We start from the raw sequence: 9,160 nt of genomic DNA, 5'->3' as shown, positions 1-9,160 counted from the left end.
CAACCAGGGGATCGTGTGTGGGTTTGGACTCCCATCCGACGACGCGGACTCAGTGAGAAGCTCCTGCGACGGTATTTCGGACCCTACCAGATTCTACGACGTGTTGGGCAACTTACCTACGAAGTGATCCCCGATGGTGACTCCGGCACATCACGACAACGCACGCGGTCTGAAGTCGTCCACGTGGTTCGCTTAAAACCTTTCTACGGACGATGACGAACTTTTATTTGTTCGGACTGACGTCGCTTATGTTAGCATCGGGTCGATGCACTCTTAGAGGGGGGGTAATGCCGCGAACCATACATTGGGTTTGTCTATTTGTGTTTTGCTTTTACCGCCCGGCTGCGCCGGTCTGTGTTATCTCTGCGCCAAGGGAAGCGCGTGTTCCATTCTTTCTTTATGTGCCGCATGTGTTATCTGTTGTGATAGGGAGAGCATTCCGATCTAACATGAACAGCCCAGAATAATCTTCTTGGATATACTATGTTCTCGATGCGAATCGAGGTTTCGTGAACCACGCGCGCCGAAAGATAAAAAGCCTGCAGTGCGGACGCCAGGGCATTCGATTCGACGACACTCGCCTGTGCAAGTCACTTTGTTGACCGCTGCTTTGCCGCCTCTGTATTCTTTGGAGTTGTTAGGGGAGCACAAGTGCGCTCCAATAAACGTGTTTCTCATTCAAGACAACTGCATCGTCCTTGTCTTCGTTACAATATATATATATATATATATATATATATATATATATATATATATATATATATATATATATATATATATATATTCGAAAAAATTAGGGCTACTATACTGGAATCAGGTTTACTTTCGCATCACGAAAGGGAAGTACGTGAGTCTTTTTTAATTCACAAATTTAATACAGTTAAACGCGGTATCAATGAAAGTGTAGGAAAGTTAACGTGCCTCTTGCCCTAATATGCCGGCGTCATTGCATTATCCCAATTGAAACCGTAGAAGCAGAGCCTCCAATTTTAATGCGGCTTTACCGATTTCTTTGATTGCGCTTACGGAACCGATATGAAGTGTTTCGAGTAACGATGACATCGTTGCTTTTTTATATCTTTATATTGCTCCTGATGTGTTTGCGTATAAAGTGCTAAGCTGCAATCCCCGAACGTTATCATTTTGTTTCAAAAGGGCAGGTGTTGATCCCCCTTGACCCGATCCGATATTCCGTACAAGTTCTGTATTTCAAAACTTCATGTTAATTAACACGTGTACAAACACCACATGTGCGCTCCTTCTCTTTTTTTCTGTTTCTTCTTCTTTTCCTTCTTTTTTTTGTGTGTGTTGATTTGTATCTGCAAAGTGGCAAGACTATTCGTCAGCCTTTATCATTCAATACCTATATATTCCGCGTGCTCGATTACCGAAGTTTACTCTGACGAAGACCGGACCCCGGTCGAAACGCTAGTTCAATCATCGTTTTCATACGTGTGTCTACTCTCTCTTGTATATATATATATATATATATATATATATATATATATATATATATATATATATATATATATATATATATATATATATATTGTAACGAGAAGACGAGGAAGTGGACTGTGCAGCCTAGTGCGATGGGCATCTTACACCGACGAAGACGAAGACGGTTGGCGTGGGGTTATCGCTCGTGCTGTGATGGCCGAATTGTAAATAGCTTGCATCTCTTTCTGTAAATAGATCGCTTCAGCATCGACCATGGTTCATGTCATCCGTCCTACCGCCACGTAACATGTTTTGGTGGAGGTCGCGGTTCTGATCCCCTTCGTAGACCTCCAGCTACGCCCGTCTCGGTTTCTGAAGCGACCACCTCAAGGATCAAGGATCGCGTCGGTCCGCCCCAGCCCCGGTGAGCCATTGGCCTGCGCATTCCCCAGCCCGGTGTCCCCTGCCCGTGATCCGACGAGACCAGCCGACCTGACTAGCCGCGACCAGACCAGACGCCGACGACATTCCCCTGCCCAGTTCTCCGGCGCGATTCCAAGAGCTTGAGGTTCCTTCGTGGCGTCGGCGGCATCGCTGTTCTGGGGCCCATCTTCATGAACCGGTCAGCGTGTGCAGTGGCGGCAAGGACGTCACTGTTTATATTCATTTCATCTTGACCGCACGGGTTCATTGACTGTGACCTCGACCGGGACGGTCGTTTTGGATGGTGGGGGGATATGTAACGAGAAGACGAGGAAGTGGACTGTGCAGCCTAGTGCGATGGGCATCTTACACCGACGAAGACGAAGACTGTTGGCGTGGGGTTATCGCTCGTGCTGTGATGGCCGAATTGTAAATAGCTTGCATCTCTTTCTGTAAATAGATCGCTTCAGCATCGACCATGGTTCATGTCATCCGTCCTACCGCCACGTAACAATATATATATATGTGTATATATATATGAACAAGAACAAGAATATGAACAAGACTGACTATTTAAACGAGGGACAGCGACAGCTAGCTGACGAGACATTCAACCGAAGTCCAATGGAGCCACCCGACAAGGGCGAGCTAAAGACAAGGTAATTAAGAACGCCCGTATGCCAGCGCTACCACGCGAAGATACCAAGATCGTGCTGAGACCCCGCGGGGGACTTGATATCTCCAAGACAGGACATATCGAAGTCGGCCGCGCCGTATATAAGGCAGCAGGGATCACGAGAGACGAAGGAGCACGGGATGTCATTTGCCCGAACTATCAGCAAAATATCATCGTCGTCGGCACGCCGAAGAGAGACAACGCCGATAAGTATGTCAACATCGAGAAGATCGTCATCAGAGAGAAGGCTTACGAGCTCAGTGCATACGAGTCGGCCCCCCATGGAATGGTGAAAGGGGTAATACGTGGCATACCTCTCGAAGACACCATCCGCGACATAAACGCAAATGTGGTCAATGAATTTAACCCCACGGCAGTGGAAGCAAACCGCATAAGCAACACGAAGACGGTGGTGATCGCGTTCGCCGGTAACAAGGTCCCCAACTTTGTGAGGTACGGCGGACGTTTAACCAAGTGCTCGCTCTACAGAAAGCAAGTCGACGTGTGCTATCAGTGCGGAAGGCTGGGACACCGAAGGGACGTGTGCCCAAATCCAGCGGACCGCATCTGCAGAGGGTGCGGAACACCCAACCCACCCGACGGACACGAGAACGAGTGTAACCCCAAATGCAACCTGTGCGGAGGTGAACATCAAACAGGCGACAAGAAGTGCCGCGCTCGCTTCAAAACGCCGTACGTGGTGAGGAAACGGCAGTGGGAGCGCCAACGAGCTTACGACGCCCAGACGGAAAGTTTGGGAAGGCCATCGAGCCGCGAGAGGGCGCCGAACTCGCGACGCCGCTCCAAATCCCGAGAGGGTAGGAGGGAGCGCAGCTGCTCACCGCGACGCCCGAGCTCGAGAGCGACGACACCGGAGGGAACAGCCGGAACACGGCGACGCTCCCGGTCTAAGTCGAGAAGACCCAGGTCCGCAAACAGGGAGTCACCGAGGACCACTGCCGCCAAACAGGTAGGCTGGGCAGCGGGGTCTCCCATCGCTCTCGGTAGCAACCGGGACTTCCCGCCCCTCCCACCCCCACCACCACCTCCTCCCGCAAAGAACACAGAGAAGAAAGATTGCGACGAATGTACACAGCTCAAAGCATTAATCGCCCAGCAAAATCGACAGATTAGCGAACTCCTAGCTAGAATAGAAGCCCTGGAAAAATCCAAAACAGCGGAGAACGATAATACTAAGCGCAAGACGGCCAGGAAGGAGATCCAACCACACCCACCCACAACAGCAGAAATGGAAACAGAGGCTGCAACCACTGCACAACCACACCAAGCGAGCGAACCGGACTGGGCAAAACCATTCCAATGCCTCAGACAAATGATGGAAAAACTAACCAGCCAGATCAACACCATCGCGAGCCAGGGCGAGCAACTGTCCTCCAAGATAGGAACAATCGCAAACAAGATGGACAACAATGTCAAGCAACTGAGGCTAAAGGTTAACGCGGTGACCGCTCGCAGAGGCGGCCCAACGCGCGAAAGACTGTACAAGAGAAATACGAACACGACCAACTTCCAAACGCCTAACGATGGGGAAGAAGAATAGTGAAAAATACAAGGAGAACACGATAATCTATCAATGGAACTGCAGAGGCATAAAAGACAAGATTTGGGAACTGCAAGCATACATAGATAACGCAGAAAACAAGCCAGACATCATAGCACTACAGGAAACGAACACAAAACCCAAACTCCCGGGCTACGTGTCATACACGGATCCCAGTGGTAAAGGAACGGCAACACTAGTCAGAAATAACATTGCAGCCACACAACACCTCACTCCACAGAGGGGAGGAGAACACGTACTGTTGGAAATACACAGCAAGAATATAGGCAACAAAGAGAACATATTTATCCTCAACGCATACTGCAGGCCAGCGAAGAAAGAACTAAAACTAGAAGAAATCATCCAGGATAGCCTCGACACCACCCAAGGCAAGCCGATTGTCATTCTTGGGGACTTCAACGCCCCACACTCGATGTGGGGATACAAGTTTAACTCCAGAAGAGGCAAAACATTAGTCAGCATTATAGAGCAACAAGGCATCGCCCTCCTCAACGAACCAAACACCCCAACGCGTATGGGAACAAGTACGTCGAGAGACACTACCCCCGACCTCACTATGGTGCAAGGGATCCTCGACACCACGTGGCAAAACACAGGGACGAGTCTGGGCTCAGACCACGATATCATTTCGATCCAGATCAGAGGGCCGAGATTCAAGACGCAAACAGGCACAGCGCGGCTTACAGACTGGGACAAACTCAGGAAAGAAGCAGAAGAAGACAAAACAGAAACAGACACCTATGAAGAATGGGCTAAATACCAATCCCAAATGACCAAAAGACACACACAAACCATAGCGACCACAACGCAGACTCCCTTCGTAGACGCCAAACTCCTTCACATATGGGAGACGCGACATGGCTTAACGAGGAGGTGGAAAAAACAAAGACATAATAAAAAACTTCGGAAGCGCATCCATGAACTGAACAAACTGGCGACAGAATATGCGAAGCAACTCTGCACAGAAAACTGGCTACAGTTCTGCGACGGCCTGCAAAGCACACTGTCAACCAGGAAGACGTGGAGCCTGCTCAGACATCTGATCGACCCACTTGGAAGCAAGAGCGCAACAAACCGCACCCTCACAGCCACCCTCAACAATTACAAGGGAAATGCGAGCGACTTAATCAAAGACCTCAAAAAGAAGTATCTCAAAACGGAAAGAGAAGAAGGAGAAATCGAAGACTACTCCGGTCCGCAAAACAAATTGCTCGACAAACTTTTCACCGAAACAGAACTGCTTGCAGCCATAGACGAAAGCAACAAGAACAGCGCCCCAGGGCCCGATGCGATCACGTACAGGCTGCTACATAACCTCAGCGACAGAAGCCGGACGGAACTCCTCAATCACATGAACAAGACATGGGAGACGGGAACCCTCCCACCGGAATGGAAAGAAGCAGAAGTACGCTTTATACCCAAACCAGGAAAAACCCCGCACATCGACAACATGAGACCGATCTCTCTCACCTCGTGCGTCGGAAAAGTGATGGAGCGAATGGTACTCAAACGACTCCAAAGACATCTGGACGAACACGACATCATGCCCACGAACTGATAGTCAAACCAGCAACACAGCAAGCCCCGAGAGCGATACTCGCACTAGATTTAAAGGGAGCATTCTACAACGTGACGCACAGAAGCATCCTCAACAACCTAAAAACAACAGGATGTGGAGTGCGCACGTACAACTATGTAAAAGACTTCCTCAGCCACAGAACAGCCAAAATCAAGATAGGAGAGGAGATGTCCGAACCTATCTCCTTGGGAGACAGAGGAACCCCGCAAGGATCGGTCCTCTCTCCCCTGCTTTTCATCTTGGCCCTACTCCCACTGCCGAAACTTCTAGGCAAAATAGAACACCTGGGACATGCGTTGTACGCAGACGATATAACGATATGGCTCGAAACAACAGGATCCCAAGGATGGATGGAAGCGACGCTCCAAAGGGCAGCCGACACAGTCAACGAATACGCGCAAAAATGCGGACTTAGCTGCGCCCCTCAAAAGTCTGAGCTAGTCATCATAGGACCGAGAAACCCCGAGAGAGCATGCAAAGTCGAAGTCGAAATAGACGGGGCAAGGATTACCCCTAGCACGCATACCAAAATCCTTGGCCTGATAATACAAGCAGACGGCAAGGCGTCGCAAACGGTGAAAAAGCTCAAGACCACAACGGACCAGATTCTCAACATGATACGTAGAGTCTCCAACCGAAGAAGAGGTATGAAAGAGGACGACACATTACGTCTGGTGCAGGCCTTCGTGATATCAAGAATAACATACGCAGCACCATACCTGAATCTTAGAAAGGCAGACACCATATACCTGGATACTTTAATCAGAAAAGCTACCAAACAAGCCCTGGGGATACCGCAAAACTCGTCAACAGCGCGACTTCTGCGCATGGCAATGCACAACACGCTTGACGAGCTAGTAGAAGCCCACCTTTCGAATCAACGAGTTCGCCTCAGCAAAACGGACGCCGGAAGGGCTGTACTTAAGAAGATAGGGTGGCAAGAAGCGCCACACGTCACGGAGCGACAAGTCCCAGACCAATGGACTTCACAAATCGAGACCAAACCAACCCCAAAGAACATGGACCCCAACAGAAACAAAGGAAGAAGGGAGGCGAGAGTAAAAGCAATTAACAAACTGTTGGAAGAAAAGAGACATGAGGGAATACTTTACACTGATGCTGCCCTGCCCAAATTCTCCAACAAAGCAACTATAGTAGTGACCACAAGAAACGAAATAGTGAACTGTGCATCATTGTACACCACGGAGCCAGATGAAGCGGAAGAGGCCGCCATAGCACTGGCGCTAACGCAACCTGGTACAGCGACAATTCTCACGGACTCAATGAAAGCCTACAACAGATACAGAACAGGACGGATCTCAGAAACTGCCGCCAAAATCCTGACAAGCGGGAAACCCCCGGAAACAAGAATCGAACTCATTTGGGTCCTTGCGCATTCCTCGATCGAGGGCAACGAATTCGCCCATCGACCGGCCCGAGACTTAAACCTCCGGGCCACAGAGGAAACGGAAGAAGGGATGCACCCAATAACCAAATATGCAGAAATCCTCAAACATTACAGGGAGAACAGAAGAAGCCTTCCGCGCCCTCACCCTAAACTATCCAGGGAAGAACAATCAATTTATCGACAGATACAGGCAGCCTCTTTCCCACACCCTCTACTCCTGAACCGCATGTTCCCAATTAGATACGCAAAAGAATGTCCCCTATGCTCAAAACCAGGCACCCTGAAACACACCATCGGAGAATGCACAAAACTCAAGTCCCCCCCCCCCAATTCTTGTTGACTCCGTCAGCATAGAGGATGAGCGATGGGAGATCTTGCTGACCAGCCCCACCCTGGAAGACCAACTTCGGCTGATCAACAGGGGCCAGGAGGCTCGGGAAGCATATGGGAACCTGTGAATAAGGACCCACTCCGACTGAGCGGAAATAGCTCCATCGCAACCCTTTTTCTAACAATAAAGTTTAATCTCTCTCTCTACCGCAAGCTCACAGACGACCCAACATTGCGATTTGAAGCTGAAATTGTGGATGCACTAAAGTCCTTGCAGCGTGATGGGAAAATAACCGATCCGATGTATAAAGCGATGCTACCCCAAAATTCTAAGCCAGGACGTTTCTATCTCCTACCTAAAATACACAAAGAAAACAATCCTGGTCACCCAATTGTATCCAGCAATGGAACGGCAACGGAAAAAATATCCAGTTTCATTGACCACCTAATTAAAGACATCCCGCAGACTTTCCCCTCATACGTAAAGGATACAGGTCACTTTCTCCGCGAGGTTTCAGGCCTCGAGGTCCCAACCGGCAGTTTTCTCGTCACCATGAATTTTACGTCCCTGTACACTAACATTCCTCACTCTGATGGCATCCTTGCCGCAGTCTCATGCTACGGTGACACTGATTTCTGCTTGTACGTAACCCCTGGAACACTGAAAACCCTCCTCCACCTCGTCCTTGAGTACAATTACTTTGAATTCGACAATAGCCACTACCTCCAAATTAACGGCACAGCCATGGGTACCAAAATGGCACCTACGCCAATATCTTTATGGCGTCATTAGAAACAGAGTTAATTGCAAAATGCTGTCCAAAACCTATCATTTATAAACGATTCCTCAAGACATCTTCTTCATTTGGAATAATGATGAGGCAAGCCTCAGGGAATTTATCTCAGAAATCAACTCTCTGCATCCATCAATCAAACTGACCTATCAGATATCAACTGAAACCATAAATTTTTTGGATGTCACGCTCATATTGGACCAAGGGAGAGTCTCAACAACATTGTACAGGAAACCCACTGACCGCCAACGATATCTTCAATTCTACAGCAGCCATCCCCGCCATTGTAAAACAAGTATACCCTACTCACAAGCACACCGGTACCGCAGGATATGCTCTGGACGGGACGATTTCGAAAAACATGCTAAGGAACTAAAGACCGCCCTGATTGGTCAAAAATATCCAGAAGAAATTATTGACGATGCGGTTAGCCGAGCACGCAATTTACAAAGAGAAGGCATTCTGACTGAAACCCTAAAAGAAACCCACCATGAGACTAACTTAGTCCTTACGTACTCGTCCAAAACTTCCGAAGTAAACAACATCCTGAGACGACATTTTAATATCATAAGGCAGAGTGAGCGCTTGTCGGCTGTTTTTCAGCGGTCCCCCCGTGCTGTGTACAGACGGGCCAGAAACTTGAAGGACCTTTTGGTCAGGGCAACAACAGAAGTACCTGAGCGAACTCTAGGCTGCCGGCCATGCGGCAAACCGCGCTGTAAACTTTGTCCCCACATGGAGACCACTAACGTTGCCAAGGCCACCAGGTCAACCTTCAAATATGAAATCAAAGACAACCTCAACTGTGACACCCCTAATGTAATCTACAAACTCCGCTGCCTTGTCTGTGAGGAGGAATATATTGGCCAAACAAAAACATCTTTCCGCAAAAGGTTTAATAATCACAAGTCACACGTGAAGGGCCTCC

Source organism: Haemaphysalis longicornis, unplaced genomic scaffold (assembly GCF_048455015.1).
Source record: "Haemaphysalis longicornis isolate Haplotype H1 unplaced genomic scaffold, Haemaphysalis longicornis Haplotype H1 scaffold_3, whole genome shotgun sequence".
NCBI classification, from domain to species: Eukaryota; Metazoa; Arthropoda; class Arachnida; order Ixodida; family Ixodidae; genus Haemaphysalis; species Haemaphysalis longicornis.
Note: the sequence above shows the minus strand (reverse complement) of the source record.